The sequence below is a fragment of the Eumetopias jubatus genome, unplaced genomic scaffold, assembly GCF_037043125.1.
Source record: "Eumetopias jubatus isolate StellerSeaLion01/CBP00866 unplaced genomic scaffold, mEumJub1_p1.0 scaffold_1, whole genome shotgun sequence".
Lineage (NCBI taxonomy): Eukaryota > Metazoa > Chordata > Mammalia > Carnivora > Otariidae > Eumetopias > Eumetopias jubatus.
In genome coordinates, this window is record NW_028274807.1 from 118,255,393 (window position 1) to 118,274,628 (window position 19,236).

The 19,236-nt window shown below is 40.3% G+C and overlaps 1 protein-coding gene across 1 annotated transcript in view; it reads right to left on the reverse strand.

Annotated features, from left to right (window-relative positions):
• PLS1 (plastin 1) overlaps positions 1-11,134 on the reverse strand; it is a 97,003-nt gene extending 85,869 nt beyond the window's left edge. The window contains exon 1 of the mRNA XM_028099198.1: positions 11,059-11,134. The gene's annotated coding sequence lies outside the window, so the exon portion shown is untranslated. The remainder of the gene's footprint in view (positions 1-11,058) is intronic.
• Between the last annotated feature and the right edge of the window lie 8,102 nt (positions 11,135-19,236).

Sequence of the window (19,236 nt, forward strand, 5' to 3'; positions counted from 1 at the left end):
TCATTCAACAACTTATCAAATTCCTACTATGCATCAGGCAATGGGGATACAAAGTTTGAAAGATACAGTCTTGCCCTCAAGAAGCTCTCACCTGGGCGGGGGCAAGGAAGGGGAGGAAGAAGCAGCAACAGCTCATATTCCACATGGCCATCCACATCTGTGGCCCCAAGAACTTCAAATAAATTTTAGTGTTATTAAATTTTATTTTTTAAAAAAGTTATTCTTTTTTAAGTTTTTATTCATTTATTCCTTTAAGTAATCTCTATACCTAACATGGGGCTCAAACTCAAGACCCGGAGATCAAGTGTCCCATGCTCTTTTGACTGAGCCAGCCAGACATCCCTATTAGAAAACTTTTAATCTAGGGGCACCTGGGTGGCTCAGTTGTTAAGCATCTGCCTTCGGCTCAGGTCATGGGATTGAGCCCCACATCAGGCTCCCTGCTCCGCGGGAAGCCTGCTTCTCCCTCTCCCACTCCCCCTGCTTGTGTTTCCTCTCTTGCTGTGTGTCTCTCTCTGTCAAATAAATAAAATCTTAAAAAAAAAAGGAGATTTTAATCTAAGATGTGTATGGTACCTTTCAATTTAACTAAGATAAAAATCTTATTTAATCCACAACAAGAGTAGAACAACCACAACAAAATACAAACCACCACCACCAAGGCTCAGATAGGCTGCATGACTTTCCCACCCACTGAACCTCTTAGCTGTGGATTGTGGGCAAATGGGAGTCAGTCAGCTCTGTCCCACTTAACTCACTAAGCTGCCTCTTTTATCAGTCAGCTAGCAAGTGGTAGCACCAGGGTGCCAACTTCTACTTACAAATCCACTGTTTTTTGCTTTTCTCACCACACTGTAGTTCTCAGCACAGGATACTTTGTAGGGGATATACACAGAAGATCTTAAAATCTCCAATGAGACACAAATGTCTTCCCCATTTGTAGCCATCCCCCCAAAAGATGAATAAAAGGAACCACTTGGCCTTAGTGCCTTTTAATCCCCAGCTCTTCTAAATCAGCACTAAACCAGTAGACATCGCCCCATTTATCGCTGAAGCAATTCTGAAGAGGGACACCACATTGTCATTCACCCTTACCTTTGGAATCTTTCAGCACTTGGCAGTCAGCCTGAAAGCATCTGCTTAAGACACCATATTTATATCCTTAGCCTTAATTTTTGAATTCCCTTGTCTTCCCAGAACAATCCAAAACAAGTAATATAATCACTAGACCTAGTAATTTATTTTTGTCTCATTTTTGTCATTTGTCTCTCAGAAACTGAAACTAGTTGTCCTTTTACATTTTACATATTTTTGAAAGACACAGAAGCCTTTAAAGATAGATTGATTTTTGCAAATCCAAAGGATGACTGAAATACACATATTAAAATCAGCCAAGGAAAAGCATTTTTAGGTGTTTATCCAAGAGAGTATGAACTATAGATAAATGCACTGTAAGAAATAGGGTTCCTCCTTTTCTGATGTGTTTGGGGGTTAGGAGGGAACTGACAGGGTAAGCCAAGATAAGCCTATGACTCAACACTGCCTACAGAATAAAGCCCAAATCCCACAAACTCATACTCAAATGCTCCACAACCTTCCCTAAATGCCTGTCCAGTCTTATCTCCCTGCACTTCCCCCAAAATGAAACAGTGTATTTACCCCTAGCTGCACCTGCACTGCCCGGCCACAACTCCATTCTGAGGTTCAATCGCCCCCATTGTCTGGAACACCTCTCCCTCTTCCTCTCCCGACTGACTGGTGAGCACCTGCCATCCTTCAATGCCTACCTCCTTCAAATGCCCCTCCTCCATTATTTGCTTTATGTAGACAAATGCTCCCTTATTTCAGATGGCTTACAAAGATGCATGAAACATCAGAAGACAGCATTAATCATCATTCCCTCAACTCTGTCCTTGCCTGCCCTAATTGTTACAATGGAAAGTGAGTCTTCCTCCACCTCAGCCCCCTCACCCTTGGTTTCTATCATTCCTACAGCATGTGGCACCAACTGCCCTATACTGGAGCTATGAATTCATGCATCTTAACCCTCCCATAAAACTACACGTTTTCTGAGGGCAGGGAAGGAACTTTCTGCCATTGTGTACATTCTACCTCTTAGCTCAGAGCTTACAAACTATTCCAAAAATACTTGTTGAATAAAGTTTAACATTATACCCAGATTAACAAAAATAAAATCCAAGTATATACCCTGTGAATGTACTAGTCATTCATACTTGGTTTGGGGTCGACTCCTGACATCATCTACCTGATGTTGGCTGTTCAGCTTTCCACGGGTGGAAGGGCCATACTGACTAAACAGCAGTTATTTATTTAAAAGTATGTAATATAAGAAAAGGACTGATTTCTTAGAACAAGGGGGGGTGGGGCATAGAACAGATAAGGAACTTCCAGGGAACAGCGAGGGGCTCAAGGCAGCAACCACTTGGTAAATGAGACTAACTAAAAAACAAAACAATGGGGTGCCTGGCTGGCTTAGTAGAGCACGTGACTCTTGATCTTGGGGTCATGAGTTCAAGCCCTATGCTGGGTGTAGAGATTACCTAGAAAATAAGCTTAAAAAACAACAACAACAACAACAAATCTGAAACATCAATTTTGTGAAGGTAGTATAGTTTCAAAAGAAAACCATTTCTTCCTAGCTCATCTGTCATACAACGCCCTTTATTCTAGCCCACTGTTTCTCAAAGTGTGGTTCCCAGATCGGCAGCCTCGGCCTCACCTGGGAACTTGCTAAAATGAAACTCTCCAACCCCATCCCAGACTTAAAGAATGAGAAAGTCTGGAGTTGGGACCTAGCAATCCATTTTTCACCAAGCTCTCCAGGTGACTTGTACGCATGCTTATGTTTTAGAACACATTTAAGTACCTGCAGCTTCCTGAACAGGCCAGCTCTTTCTAGTAACCATGCTTTTGCTCCTCCTACTCTCCCTTCTCCAAGGAATGCTTTTTACTCCATCTATTCTCTGTAGGTTGAACTTGTGTTTTCAAGGCTCAGCTCAAAAGTCTTGACACTTTCCTCAACCCACTGAACAGAACCGCTCTCGACTTGGGCTCCCCCAAAGCTTCATTCTGCCCTCTCTCCTGGTGCTTACTCTTGTCCCGGGCTGTTCATGTGTCTGCCTCCTCCATCTGACTGAAATGCATAAACGTAGGGACATGTCTCACTCACAGCCCTACCCCCAACTCACCTCCCTTTATTCAATTGCAGCCCTTTGAGTTGTGCCGAGGAAAGAAAAGTATTCTTCTGCAACAAGCCTCTGATTGACAATGAGAAGACTGCTGAGAGGCATCCAACCCCTCTCGCCCTAATGGAGATTAATGAATATCAAGTGAGATCTGCAGTTTAGGGGGCAGTTGTTGAAGGCACCTCTGGCAACAGAGAAATCCCTTAAAGAGCTCCATAGTCAAGGCTTAGCTACAAACATACTTAGGATCTTATAAAAGCCAAATATAAATTTGAAATTATTCCCTCTGATCAGTAAAAGAATATGGATTGACTGCATAAGCACTGGATTTGGAGCTATACTGAAGCTCCAAGAGGACAGGGACCCTGTATCTGTCTTGGTTATGACTATGGTCCCAATGCTGAGCCCTGACATTTTGTCAAATGCTGAAATTAGAAGACATAGGTGTGAGTTCCATCCCCGTGCCTTCCAACTAGGTAACCTCAAGCAGGCAAGTTATTCTCAAAGTCTTGGCTACTTATCAGTGAAAGGCAGCAAGGTCAGAAAATTATTGTAACTACCAATAAATAGCTTACTCCTTACCTTATAGTTTACTAATTGCTTTCACATTCACTGTCTTGTTTGATCATTAGACATGCAGCTGAAGAGAAGGCCTCCCTTCTCATGGGGTCAGACTTTGACTTCCCATCCATGCTCCTGATCATAGGCCAACTGATTTCAGGTATCTAAACTTGAAGTTACCCAGCTCATTTTGATTGATCACTACTCAGAGATTCTCAAGTTACCTTTTATCCATTGACGGTGATCTTGAGTTTAACTTGGGCTGTTTAAGGATAAGAAAAGGGATAAAGCAAATTGCTATTATTGTTGTTTTTCCAAAATTAATTCACTCGCATGACAACTTTGCTAAAAAACACCATTGAATTTATGTAGCTGTGTTTCACGGCTGGTACCGTGAACACAGTGCCAGCCATTAACACTGACCTGATAACACTTAAACTCTGCAAGAACCGGGCCACTCCTGAAAACACCATCTGGACCAAAAGAGTGTCCCAGTGAACCTGAAAGCTGAGGAGGGAGGAGGGAAAAGAGAGACTTCATCAGGACAAAATGCTGAGAGAGCCTGTAGAAGAAAGAATTCAGGAGTCTGAGAAATTTGGGTTTGTTCCTAAAGGTTATAAATACTAACTTGATACCGAGCTAAAGGTTCAATTATGTGCTAACTTGGTACTGTATTCCCACCAAATTATTGATAAATTGCATTAAAACCTAAGCAGAGACTCATTTATCAAACCTCAAAATTCTAGTCTGCATTGATTTTTATATATAAACAGTACCCTTTGAATATATATCATCAAGGACAAAAAAAGAAAGAAACCAATATAGCTACAAAGGATGGCATTTAAGATGACAAAGTGAAATGAAACAAAAACTCTACTTGTGCCTTTGATCGTTCACTGTAAGTGAGTCGGTTCTGAACCTGCTTTTCTTTTATTTCAACAATTGAATCTAGATTCTGAGCACCAGCTATGGGAACGATGTGGGAATGCAGCCGGTACTTTCTATCTAAGGCATTCAAATTGTTTGATCAACATCAGTTTTAGGTCACAGATTGTCATGCATCACTTTGGATTTTACAGTTGTGATCTGTGGGGTAGGTTTACTCTTTTATTCAGGGTGCAGAGGGCCCCCCATGGGAATTCATTGTAGGGAAGAAGGTTTAGACAAGTAGACCTTGGTCCAAGGCTTAATTACCATGACTGATCCTCTTCCAAGCAATTACCAATGTTTCAAATTCAATCCAAATTCTATTTTGACAGCACTGCTAAAATCTTGTTTCTTGGTTCATCATCATTTCTTACGTTTTGAAGGGGACTTCATCATTTCTTAAGTTTAAAAAATTGAAGGGGACTTCATCATTTAAGTTTAAAAAAAATGTGTTATTTCCTAGATCTTTAAACAATTTGAGTTTCTTAATAATAAGGTCAATGCCAACCATTCCCCCAAAAACCTTTTGCTTTTTATCATGAAGAAGGTCCCCACAAACCTTTCACCTTACAAAGACATCCATCCACTTTACTGTCGGAAAAGACAGTTTCTTATGTCTCCTCTGTGGTTGGCTTGGATTTTTTGAAGGAGGCATGTCTATGTGCAGTGAGTCATCATCCAAATATGCTTGTAGCTTTATAGCTCTGAATTGCTTAAAAGTTTCTTATCAAGTCTAAAGTCCCCTCACCACTGGACTTTGTGAGCAAATAACCTGTCACTCTCCTAAAAAATAAAATACTTTCTGATAAGGGGCACCTGGGTGGCCCAGTTAGTTAAGCGTCTCTTGGTTTCAGCTCAGGTCTATGATCTCAGGGTCCTGAGACCGAGCCCCACATTGGGCTCCATGCTCACACTGAGTCTGCTTGTCCCTCTCCCTCCCCTACCCCCGCCACCTTTGTGTGCACGTGCTCTCTCCCTCTCTCAAATAAATAAAATCTTAAAAAAAAAAAAACCTTTCTGATAAAACAAGTGTTTTAAATGAGAAACTCTCCTAATCATCACTTTAACACATACACTTTCTGTGCCCACAGTGTCACTAAAAAGCAACTTGCTTTTACAGAAGCCATGCCACATCTCACCAAAAACAACCAATAAGTACTTTCAGACACAGGAATACGGAAAAGAAGACGATCAAAGGTGACACAGCCTCACGTCTTATGATCTTTTACGTCAGCAAAATTTCCAGCAATCAAACTTGTATAGCGATTTTATAACCTATAAACCTACAGGCAGTATAAAGGCCTCTTTCTCTTGGTCCCTGATTTTCATCATCACCCAGAAGAAAATGTGGATTTGGATATTTGTTCAGGGAAAGAGCTGGATGGTAATGATGAGTTCCTGGATGTTGAGAAGAGTGGAAATGGGTGGAGGCCAGAAGCTAGTGACCTTTCCTTTTATATCCAGTGCACATGCCCTGGGAAAGCACAGAACCAGAAGGCGGCGAAGCAGAAGCAAGAAATGGAAACAGGACTCATCACAGAGAGGAGAATGCTCTCAGCTGGATTCCATTTTGAGACTCCCATGAGGGAGTAATTAGGTTCATCAAGGAGATAGATGGGAGGCACTTTCTCAAGGGCAACTCGCTGGTCAAATCTGGGGACTGCCAGTTCTGACTCTCAATTATTTGTCTCTGACCTGGGGCCCTCCCTGAGGTCTCTACACCCACCTCCAACTGCAACAAGTCCACACTGACTTCAAAACTCACTGATCTTGAGGATCCCAGAAGACTGTGTTCAGGTCTGGATTCTCCCTGGGGGTTCTGACCACAGTTCAAAGACTTGAGATCAGAATAAGGGTCAAGACCCACAGATATTCCAGGAGCTTCCAGCAGTAGATCCTGCCACCTCAGGGGGAAAAAAAATCCTTACAAACATGGTCACCTGAGAGTCCTTACACTCATACACAAAGTGAATTTCACAACCCCCAACTCAGAGGCATCTCCCGGATCACTAAACCAACTCACTTCCATTACCCCTGCTCTACCCCCTAAAAGAGGATAGGAGGAGAACAGAAATAGCTTTATGGTGCATGCAGAGAAAGAGTTGCTGAATGCCTCCAGAGATGCTTTGAGGGTAAAAAAGGATAAAGACTAAGTGGAATAATTTTTAAAATAAAAACAAAAACTGGAAAGATTTACCACTGTTGTTTGTTTCTCAGATTAAAGTCTGGCTCATAGACTGTTGAGAATTTCACCAGCTGAAATCTGTGGCCATTCTAAGCATCTATTAGAGTTATCACAGATAAAGCTTTGCCTTTTGTTAAGATATTTAATTAAGTTATTTGAGCTCTCCATGACTGAAGACAGGCAGGCCTGGGATCAAAACTCAGCTCAACACTTGTCAATTGTATCACGTCAGAAATGTGACTTTGTCTATGTTTTCTCATCCATAAAACAGGAATAATGGCACCAATCTCATAGAATAGTTTGTAAAGACGCTGACATATCACTTATAAAGCGTTTAGAACAGTGTCTGGTCCATGGAAAACATTCTATAATACTAGTTACTAATATTACCGTTATTATTTTGAGAAAGATTCAGAATACAGTCATTTTATAAAATACTGCTATGACATATAACTCTAGAATGTAATATTTGGGCATTTTTTTAAGTGTATGAGACATTAACTTCAACATACTACCTGATTTTGCATTTGGCTATCCAACCAATTCATGACAAAAAAAAAAGGTAATCCCTCTATACCTGGCCAACCCTTCCCCACCCCCACCCCCAGCAAACCATCTCTCAAGCTGTCTCTCCTCTCTACCACTCTCTCTCCTTGACTCCTTTAAAGGAATAAGCACACTACCAGTTGAAGCTGTGAATGTTCAGTGTAAAAGATGCACTGTCAACAGTTCCCTCAACGCTATGTGCAGCTCAGTGAAAAGGCTGTGTTGATTTGCAAAATGGCTATTTGCAACATCTGTTCCAAGTAAACAAATATTTCAAACCACCTCGAACTTATTTTGGATTCAGAAGCATTGCCTTCTGTCTTATTTTTCCAAGTAGAGAGTCTGATCATAATTCTCTCTCAACCTTACCCCCACAGCCATCGCTCTCCACCTCCCAGTAGTGTAAAATGTATCTCCCAAATACACTCTCAGTCCAAGGACTTTGGGCCCCCGTTTATGTCTTCTGCCCCATAGGCTACCAGGTCCTCTCTAGACTCCTCCTCAACTCCATCATGTGCAGATTCCCAGGACTGCAGCCCACCCCTCCTCATTCTGTGTATTCAACCTGGAAATGGCCAGTCATCCCTTGTATCTCATCTCTTCCAATAACACAGACATCCTCCCATTGGCCACCAAGTTCCTCCCATTAGATTGGTCTCTGAGGCTTTTCAATCCATAGAACATCTTGAACTGGAGTGCCCTGTTGCCAACTCAAATTAATCTTGAGGCCAATAACCTTGAAAAGTTAGAGTTAATGAAATGAGCTAGTAGTGAGGAGATGGTGTAGCCAGAGCTTCTGTTCACACTAGCTTAAACATAACTCAGTTCCTCTTCTTATAATGAGGGGATAGTCTGGATAAAGTACTACCTGATAGCTCTAAGATCCTAAATGCCCACCTTCCCCAGGCCAAAATACACTTATTTATCCATGCAGTAACTATTGAGCGTCTAATACAACAAAACTACATGCCTCGTATTGTGAGGGGTTAAAGATCATCCCCCCAAAAGCTTATCATCTAGAATGGGAAATAGACAACCATATCAATTACTGTAAGAAACAGAAAAAGATGTCACAACCAGAGGTACTTATAAGATAAAAACATTACAAGCCCATTACCAACACACCAAGCCTGAAACTGATTTTTAATACATCTTTTCTTCTCTGCATCTAGTCTTTTACCAAAGTTTTTTCCTTTTCCTTTACATCATTTCTTAAATCTGTGCTTTCCACTAAGCACTTAAGAGTCACATGCTTAGGGCGCCTGGGTGGCTCAGTCATTAAGAGTGTGCCTTCAGCTCAGGTCATGATCCCAGGGTCCTGGAATTGAGCCCCGCATCCGGCTCCCTGCTCGGCCGGAAGCCTGCTTCTCCCTCTCCCACTCCCCCTGCTTGTGTTCCCTCTCTTGTTGTGTCTCTGTCAAATAAATAAAATAAAATAAAATAGTCACATGCTTAAATGCAGGCCTGGGCAACTCTCCCGTTACGATTTTACCCCTTTCCCAGCACTCCCCAAACAGATCCATGAGCTCTCATCAAAATGTGAGAATCACCCCATTAGGCTGGTCTGACTTGGCCACTATCCTGCTATACTTCTAAGGTGGCCTCCCCCATATTACACAATATTCACATCAAATCCCTTTAGAAAGGGTGCCTGGGTGGCTCAGTCAGTTAAGCGTCCGACTCTTGGTTTTGGTTCAGGTCATGATCTCAGGGTCATGGGATCCAGCCCTGCATCGGACTCTGTGCTCAGTGTGAAGTCGGATCGTCTCCCTCTCCCTCCCCCTCTGCCCCCACCCTAATCTTTATCTCAAAATAAATAAATAAAATCTTTAAAAAAATCCCTTTACAAAATGATCCATACTTCACCTCCCACAAGCAGTGTCTGAGAACATACTTAGTACTGGATGGGATGTCTAAGTCATAGGCTTTAAGTTCTAAGAGCTTACAAACCGGTCAGGAAGTTGAGACATGTGCTAAAATACAATAATCAGGGATACTAAAGATGAGAGGGATGCTAGCGGCACAGACAACAGTAATACATGCTATAGGGTTTAGAAGAGGGAGAGCTACTTTCTGGCCACAGTAATCAAGGAAGGCTTCAAGAAAAGATCACACCTGAGTTAGACCTTGCAGTGTGGGCAGGACTTCAGGGAAGGAGGCAAAAAGGCATTCTGAGCCAAAGGCCCAATGTGCCTGAGGCAAGAAAGGAGGGCGGTTTCAAAATCAGCAAATTGTTAGGTGGGGCTTGAGTGAGAGGGCACTTTTTGAAAGGTGTTTATAGGGTACAATCAAGCTTAGTAACAGGAATGATTAATTTTCTGATTAAACCAGACAGTATAAGAAGGTAGAAAAGTAAAGTTTAATAATCTACCCACACTGTGAAGAGAGTATTATCAGGGGGATGGTAAAAAGAGCCCTAAAATCAGAAAACCTGGGCCCTGGGCCCACCTTTGCCAAGGAGGGGCTCCAGCAGCCACAGCAAGTCATTTAACCTCACTGGTCTCGGTTTTCTCATATGTAAACTGAAGCAATTGAACTGGCTGACCCTGAAGGTCTCTCTAACAGTCCAAAACTAAACCAACTGTATATTATTTCTGCCATTAAAACATTCATCATGGGAAGGGGAGAGGGTGGAGGAAAAGGCAGGTATCTGTATTCCTTTTCCATATAGGTTTCTCTTCCTGAACTAAAAATTTCTTTTTCCTAAACTCATTAATTCTATGTATATGCTTCCCACATCATAAATGTAACACTTTACCTAAATAATGTTCAGTGTGCTCCCCCGACCTAAAATTTTATGACTCACAGGTTATCCAAGAAATTTGTGCAGCACAGCCTTAGCCTCCTACAAGTGTATCCAATACCTCTGCCCCAGGGTAAAACATCTGTGTATGAGCCCTAAGATGTGACAGGGTAAATAAAGGACAGAAAAGTGAGAACTCTTGTTACTCATCTAAAAGACCTTTCTCTTTTAACAGCACCAGATTAAGCCTGAAATAATACTAATGTAGAAAAAGTAAGGTGCGGGGGTGGGGTATCTCACATTTTATAAAGTTTCTACTTTAAAATGTAGCTGAAATGCGTAAGGTATTTGGCACTGAAATTCGCTGAAAGCTTACATTTTTTATGCCGCATCCAGAGGCCCCCTGCTCCAGGAAGGCACCAAAACTAGAAACCACGGATGCGATTTCATTCCAGCCCTATTGACCCTATGCACCAAAAGACCAAAGGCAAATAAAACCACTCACAGAGTTCAAGTGAAACAGGCTGGATCAGAAAGCCTCGTCAGCAGCCACCCAAAGTTTAAAAGCGACAGAGGAATATAAAAAAGTTAACAAAATGCCTAACTTCAAGCAGGGAATCATAATTCAGTTCACAGGCTGTGTAAGCAGCATAAATACACGATTTAACACCTGCCCGCACTCCACGCTGCCGGGCCTGGGCAGGTGCGCACCCGGCGGTCTGAGGGCGCCGCACTGCACAGCCGGGCGCGGGGAGCCGCCTCTCGAGCGAGGGAAATCGGAGAGACCCCCCCCCCCCACTCAAGCCGCTGTGCGCTGGCGAAGAAGTGAACCTTTGCTTTCTGCCTACCGTTCCAGCGTTCCTCTCGGACCCCACCGCCGCGCCCCGTACCTGCGGTAGCCGTTGAGCCCACAGCTCTCGCTCGGGATCCAAGCACCCCCAGCTCCCCTCTGCGGAAACCTCTCGGCGGCCGCCTAGCTGCTGCGCTCGCGCCACTACGCATGCCCGACCGGCACCCAGGCCAGCAAACTCTAAATCCACTTGCCGGGTTTTAGCTGCGGCTCCTAGGGGAGAGGACCCAAGCCCAGGAGCCTGAGTTCCGCCCAGGAGTGGAAGACGAATTGCAGATGCTGGGAGAGGTGGATGGGCACTGCGGCAACGTTATTCCTATTGTCCACAGTTACCCAGGACGTACTCCTCCAAACCTAAAGTTAACCATCTATACAATTGGAATGAGCTTAGTAGAGTGGTCCTCAAACTTGAGCATGGATCAGAATCACCTGGAGGGCTTGTTAAAACACAGATCCCACCTCTATTGTTTCAGATTCAGTTTGTCCACGGTGAGGCCCGAAGATTTACATTTCTAGCACTTTCTCAGGGGAAACTGATGCTACTAGTCCCGAGACCACACACTGCGAACCCCTGATCTAAAGCTATTTGGTATTAAAACAGGAAAGTTTTCTCACCAACTCCCACCCCCAGGATTTCACATAACACTTCCTCTTCATTTAACAGCCACACCTGCTTTAAAAATAAATATATAAATACAGCTCCCACTCAAACAAAGGTGGGACATTTCCTCTAGCATGTGAGTCAAGTAAATGGAATGCAGCCTCAAGAGTTTAGGCATACGTTGCCTGTAGCATAATCTATAGCTGTGGTCCCTCCAGCTCTGTCCCGGCAACAGGAGGGGGGTCCCTATTTTGCTGCCTCATTAACTCAAAGTCCTGTGTGCCCCCTTAGTGTCTAGCGCAGTACTGGGTACAAAATAGGTACCCAAGTACTCAGTACCTACTGAAATGGTATGGGTAGGATGGGAGAGATGAAGAAGAAGGATGTTGAAATCATTTTAGGAAACCAAAGGAAGTGATAAGCAATTAAATATAGAAATAAGTAAGCCAATAAGGATTTCTACCTGCTTTCTACCTAGAGGAATCAGTGGATTTTGTATCCTTATCTGAGCCGAGATATATGTGAGGAGTTGACTACATAAGTTCTCACAAAATACTTCTTAAAAAATTAAACACACCTCTGCCATATAACCCAGCCATTCCATTCATAGGTATTACCCAAGAGAAATTAAAACATACATTTACACAAAGCCTTAAACACCAATGTTCATAGCAGCTTTTTTTTTTCCACAATAAGCCCCAAACCAAAAGGAACCCAAATGTTCATCAACAGGTTAATGGGTAAACAAAATGTGGTACATCTATGCAATGGAATAGTACTCAGCAAAAAAAGGAAAGAATTATTCATACAGGCTTCAACATAGATAAATCTCAAAATCATTATTATGCTGAGTGGAAGATCCCAGAGACAAATGTATGATTCCATTTATATGAAGTCCAAACTAACTTATAGTGACAAAAAACAAATGAATAATCACCTGGAGCCAGGGGTAGAGGGAGGGATGAGTTATAAAGGGGCAGTAAAAATCTTTTGGAAATGATGGAAATCTTATCTTGATTATAGTAGAGATTTCACAGGAATATACAACTGTCAAAACTAAATTGTACACTTTAAACCTATGAAATTTATTTTACATAAATTATTCCCTAATAAAAATAAGAAAAAATTAATCAAACATTCCTATGAGCTCTTTACTTAGTTGGAATATTGATCAAGATAAATTCAGGAGGAAGTATAGACCCTAGATATGGTGTAATCTGATTTGTAAAAAAAAGAAAAAAAGAGAAATCACCCTCTGTAGAGAAGCAAAAAATAATCAATATAAAATGTCTGAAACCACTCATCTCTAAAAGTAAACAACCCCAAGATGTCGTTTGTAAAGGTACTACTGATTAAAGTATTTCCCAAAAGTATCTCCAAATAGAAAATAAAACATATTATAAATGCACAACAAGGGGTACCTGGCTGGTGCAGCTGGTTAAGCATCAGACTCTTGGTTTTATCTCAGGTTGTGATCTCAGGGTCATGAGATCAAGTGCCACGACAGCTTCTCCCTCTGCCCCTCCAGCTCATGCTCTCTCTCTCTCTCTCTGAAATAAAAATGAAATAAAATAAATCTTAAAAAAAAAGAAATATACAACCAGAGCATAATTATAAAGAAAACCATTATCTGATAAATGATTATATCTCTAACAATAAGAAATAAAGTTTTCAAACTATGTTTCCAGGAGCCTGGGATGTCATGGAGATGATAAATAAGCAGGACTCTGGGTCAAGGACCCCAGTCCCAAGAGCACACTATTACTTCCACATTGGAGTATTCGCTGTGATTTTATTATAAAAGAGTTCCACTGGTAATTAAAAGAGCAATAGTTGAAAGCAACAGAAGTAATGGCATCAGGTAGGAAGAATTCACAAAGAGGAAATGCTGTAGTTGGTGGGCACAAGTATTCTGGTCAGCAAAAATATACACCCTAGTTATAATACCATATGTTCCAGTTTTTCCATAATACTCCTGATTTTTAATATTTATTTATCATGTGAATTTATGTCCAATTATGTGTTCCAACTAATAAAATCACAAACATAAACTGAAATAGGGAAAATTTTCTGGGTCTTCTATACTTTATATAAAATATTAGAAATAATATTAATAACATAGCTAAGAGTTATTCTGGTCCTAGTATGCACCAGCCACTGTTTTAAGTATTTTACATTGTTTTTTCATTGACTATTCATGACAACCCTAATAAACTATCCTCATTTTATAGGTGAGAAAACTGAGGCACAAAATAGTAATTAGTTTTCTCAAAATAACACAACTAAATAAAAATCAAATAAAACTAAATTGAAAAATGCATTTTATTTAAAGACAATCTTTGCTAATTTCACATTTCCCAAGGAGACTCTGGACTATTAATTTATTTTCCAGGCTTATTGATATTGAGAAGGAGATCATAAAGGGCAGAATTTCTTTTTTTTTTTAAAGATTTTATTTATTTGACAGAGAGAGACACAGCGAGACAGGGAACACAAGTAGGGGGAGTGGGAGAGTGAGAAGCAGGCTTCCCGCTGAGCATGGACCCCGATGCGGGGCTTGATCCCAGGACCTTGGGATCATGACCTGAGCCGAAGGCAGCCGCTTAACTGACTGAGCCACCCAGGCACCCCAAGAGCAGAATTTTAATAAGCCAATTAAAAAAAAAGCATCACTAATAATTCAATAATAGTAGGGGACTTTAACACCCCTCTCACTGCAATGGACGGTCATCTAAGCAGAAGATCAACAAGGATGTAAGGGCTTTGAATGACACACTGGACCAGATGGACTTCACAGATACATTCAGAACATTCCATCCCAAAGCAACAAAATACACATTCTTCTTCAGTGCACATGGAACATTCTCCAGAATAGATCACATCCTGGGTCACATATCAGGTCTCAACCGGTACCAAAAGATTGGGATCATTCCCTGCCTATTTTCAGACCACAATGCTTTGAAACTGGAACTCAGTCACAGAGGAAAGTTGAAAAGAAGTCAAATACATGGAGGCTAAAGAGCATCCTACTAAAGAATGAATGGGACAACCAGGAAATTAAAGAAGAATTTTTTAAAAATCATGGGAAAAAAAAGAAAATGAAAACACAACTGTTCAAAATCTTTGGGACGCAGCACAGCAGTCCTAAGAGGGAAGTATAGAGCACTACAAGCCTTTCTCAAGAAATTAGAAAGGTCTCAAGTACACAACCTAACCCTACACCTAAAGGAGCTGGAGAAAGAAGAGCGAATAAAGCCTAAACCCAGCAGAAGAGAAATAATAAAGATCAGAGCAGAAATCAATGAAATAGAAACTAAAAGAACAGAACAGATCAATGAAACTAGGAGCTGTTTCTTTGAAAGAATTAATAAGATTGATAAGTCCCTGGCCAGACTTACCAAAAAAAAAAAAGACAGAGAGAGAGAAAGGATCCAAATAAAATCATGAATGAAAGAGGAGAGATTACAACCAACACTGAAGAAATACAAACAATTGTAAGAACATATTATGAGCAACTATATGCCAGCAAATTAGACAATCTGGAAGAAATGGACACATTGCTAGAGATGTATAAACTACCAAAACTGAAACAGGAGGAAATGGAAAACCTGAACAGACCCATAGCCAGCAAGGAAATTGAAGCAGTAATCAAAAATCTCCCAACAAACAAGAGTCCAGGGCCAGATGGCTTCCCAGGGGAATTCTACCAAACATTTAAAGAAATATTAATACCTAGTCTTCTGAGGCTGTTTCAAAAAATTGAAATGGAAGGAAAACTTCCAAACTCATTTTATGAGGCCAGTATTACCTTGATCCCAAAACCAGAAAAAGACCCCACCAAAAAGGAGAATTATAGACCAATATCCCTGATGAACATGGATGCAAAAATTCTCACCAAAATACTAGCCAATAGGATCCAACAGTACATGAAAAGGATTATTCATCATGACCAAGTGGGATTTACCCCTAGGCTGCAAGGTTAGTTCAACATCTACAAATCAATCAATGTGATACAGTACATAAATAAAAGAAAGGACAAGAACCATATATTCCTCTTAATAGATGCAGAAAAAGCATTTGACAAAGTACAGCATCCTTTCTTGACTAAAACTCTTCACGGTGTAGGGACAGAGGGCACATACCTCAATATCATAAAAGCCATCTATGAAAAACCCACTGCGAATATCATTCTCAATGGGGAAAAACTGAGAGCTTTTCCCCTAAGGTCAGGAATACGGCAGGGATGTCCACTATCACCACTGCTATTCATCATAGTACTAGAAGTCCTAGCCTCAGCAATCAGACAACAAAAAGAAATAGGGGCGCCTGGGTGGCTCAGTGGTTAAGCGTCTGCCTTTGGCTCAGGTCATGATCCCAGGGTCCTGGGATCGAGTCCCGCATCAGGCTCCTTGCTCAGCAGGGAGTCTGCTTCTCCCTCTCCCTCTGCCTCTCCCCCTGCTTGTTCTCTCTCTGTCTCTCTCGCAAATGAATAAATAAAATCTTTAATAAAATAAAATAAAATACAAAACTGAACAGATAACTAAACATTATCACACATTTGGTGGGGGGGAATCACCATAAGAGAGGCAGCATTTCTATTTTTCTACTACTAATAATAAACAGACCTAGAGATCAGAAGACATTTGAAAAGTATAATTAGAACCTTCAGAGAAATATGAGATGTTGCAAGTACAAAAACTGTAACTAGATATTTGGGGATTTAAAATTTTGATGACTGAGATAAAAAATTAAATGGATAGTCAAGATATCAGAATAGACATGATTTAGGAAATGAAAGATCAAGCTGAGTAATTATCCCAGAATGAAATGAGTCTAACAGGCATTGTAAAAAATAGCTTTAGTGCCTAGAAGGATGATCTGGGGCAGCTCACTACCTTCTCCATCCTATCCCACACTTTGCCCATCCTTACTTGAAAAAAATAAAATCGGGGCACCTGAGTGGCTCAGTTGGTTAAGCGACTGCCTTTGGCTCAGGTCATGATCCTGGAGTCCCAGAATCGAGTCCCACATTGGGCTCCCTGCTCAGCAGGGAGTCTGCTTCTCTCTCTGACCCTCTTCCCTCTCGTGCTCTCTCTCTCTCATTCTCTCTCTCTCTCTCAAATAAATAAATAAATAAAATCCTTAAAAAAAGAAAAAGAAAAAAGAAAATCATGTACAACATTAACTGAAGCAGATGGAAAATGGGAAAAGAGCTTGGAATGTGGCAGAGATTGCGACTGTCCCCAAATATATTTTCATGGATGAAAATGATGGCATATCAAAATAATGAGAAAATGATGGACTAGTTAGTAACCTATTAACAGATTCTGTGGATTGTCCAAACTCTCTTCTTGGATACCTTCCTGGAAAGCCAAACCTGCATTTCCCAGATCCACCTATAGATTGGGTTCCAGATATGATTTAAGTTCCTCCAATTCAAGTTTCTCCAGAAGATTCTGTATATTATCCATATCTCTTAACAAACCTCTTTATTCTTAAACTAGCAAGAGACTTCAGTTCTGACAAATGTACTATCCATCCAGGAAACAAGTTGTCTTATTCAAAAATGATCGGTAAATAAATTTGAGAAAATGAATACTAGGGAATTAAAGTAAAAAGAATCTCAGTTAAAAGTACAGAAAAACACTTTTAACCATGAGGTTAACCTCATGGTTAAAAGCAAGACTCAAAACCCAGAAGATATAAAGGAAGATATATTTGCTATAATAAAAATTAAAATTTCTGTATGACAAGAGCCAAGTGACAGACTAAGAAAATATTCTCAGAATATAAATCAGAAAATGATTAATATCCATAACATATTAAAAATGCCAGTTGGAAGATAATGACATATGCAACAGATAAAAGTATATGGAGAAAAGTAAAAGCAATGATTGCAAATATAAATAATCACTACCATTCAAACAAACTGGATATAATCTTATGGTCATACTTGGGACCTTAGCAATGAAAATGATAATAATTCGTTACTGAGGTATAGATATCCTTAGAACATGAGAAAGTACCCCACATCCTTACTTCACAATCATCTCCAAAAACAGTGGAGTTCTAGTTCTGTTATATAGCCTTAGTAGATGTGAAACTGCCACATTGACAGAGGGTGCCTAGGTGGCTCAGTTGGTTAAGCGACTGCCTTCGGCTCAGGTCATGATCCTGGAGTTCTGGAATCGAGTCCCGCATCAGGCTCCCCGCTTAGCAGAGAGTCTGCTTCTGCCTCTGACCCTTCCCCCTCTTGTGTTCTCTCTCTCCTTCTCTCTCTCTCAGATAAATAAATAAAATCTTAAAAAAACAAAAACAAAAACAAAAAAAGAGACTCACTTTAGCCTTAAAGACACACATAGACTAGGAGTGAAGGTATGGAAAAAAAGCCATTTCAAGCAAATGACAACCAAAAAAAAAGTAGGGGTATTTATACTTATATCAGAAACAACCCACTTTATACTACAAATGGTAAAAAGAGACAAAGAAGGTCATTACATAATAATAAGAGTTTAATATATCAAGAAGATAAAACAATTATAAATATTTATATGCCCAACATCAGAGCACCTAAATATATAAAACAAAAACTAACAGAGCTAAAAGGAGAAGTAAACAGTAATACAATAATAGTTGAGGACTTTAATATCCCACTCTCTACAATGGATAGATCATCCAGACAGAGAATCAATAAGGAAACCGTGTATTTGAATAACACTATTGACCAAAGGGACCTAACAAACACATATACAAAACATTCTATTCAACAACAGCAGAATCCATATTCTTCCCAAGCACACATGAAACATTTTTCTAGGAATGACCATATCTTAGGCCACAAAATAAATCTTAGCAAATTCAAGAAGACAAATCATACCAACCATCTTCTCTGACCACAATGACATAAAAACAGAAACAATAAGAAGAAAATTGGAAAATTAACAAACACATGGAAATTAAACAATACTCTCCTGAACAACCAATGGATGAAAGAAGAAATTAAAGAGAAAATAAAACAGTTTCTTGAGACTAACAAAAATGGAAACACAACATAACAGAACTGCTGGGATGCAGCGAGAACAGTTAACAATATACACCCACATTAAGAAGCAAGAAAGATCCCAAATAAACCTAACTCTATGCCTTAAGGAACTAGAAAAAGAACAAACTGAGCCCAAAGTTGGCAGAAGAGGGGAAATAATAAAGATGAGAGCAGAAATAAATAAAATTAGGAACAGGAAAACAACAGAAAAGATTAACAAAAGTAAGAGTTGATTCTTTGTAAAGATAAAACTGATAAACCCTTAACTAGATTAACCAAGGAAAAAAGAGAAAGGACCCAAATCAACAAAATTATAAATGAAAAATAACATTATAATTGATACCACAGAAATTCAAAGAATCATAAGAGGCTACTAAGCTCCAACAGATTGGACAACCTAGAAGAAATGGAAATATTCTTAGAAACACAACTTACCAAGACTGAATCAGAAAGAAAAAGAAAATCTGAATAGGCCAATTACTAGTCAGGAGATTAAATCAGTGATAAAAAAAATCTCCCAACAAAGAAAAGCCCAGGACCAGATAACTTCAATGGTGAATTTTACCAAACATCTA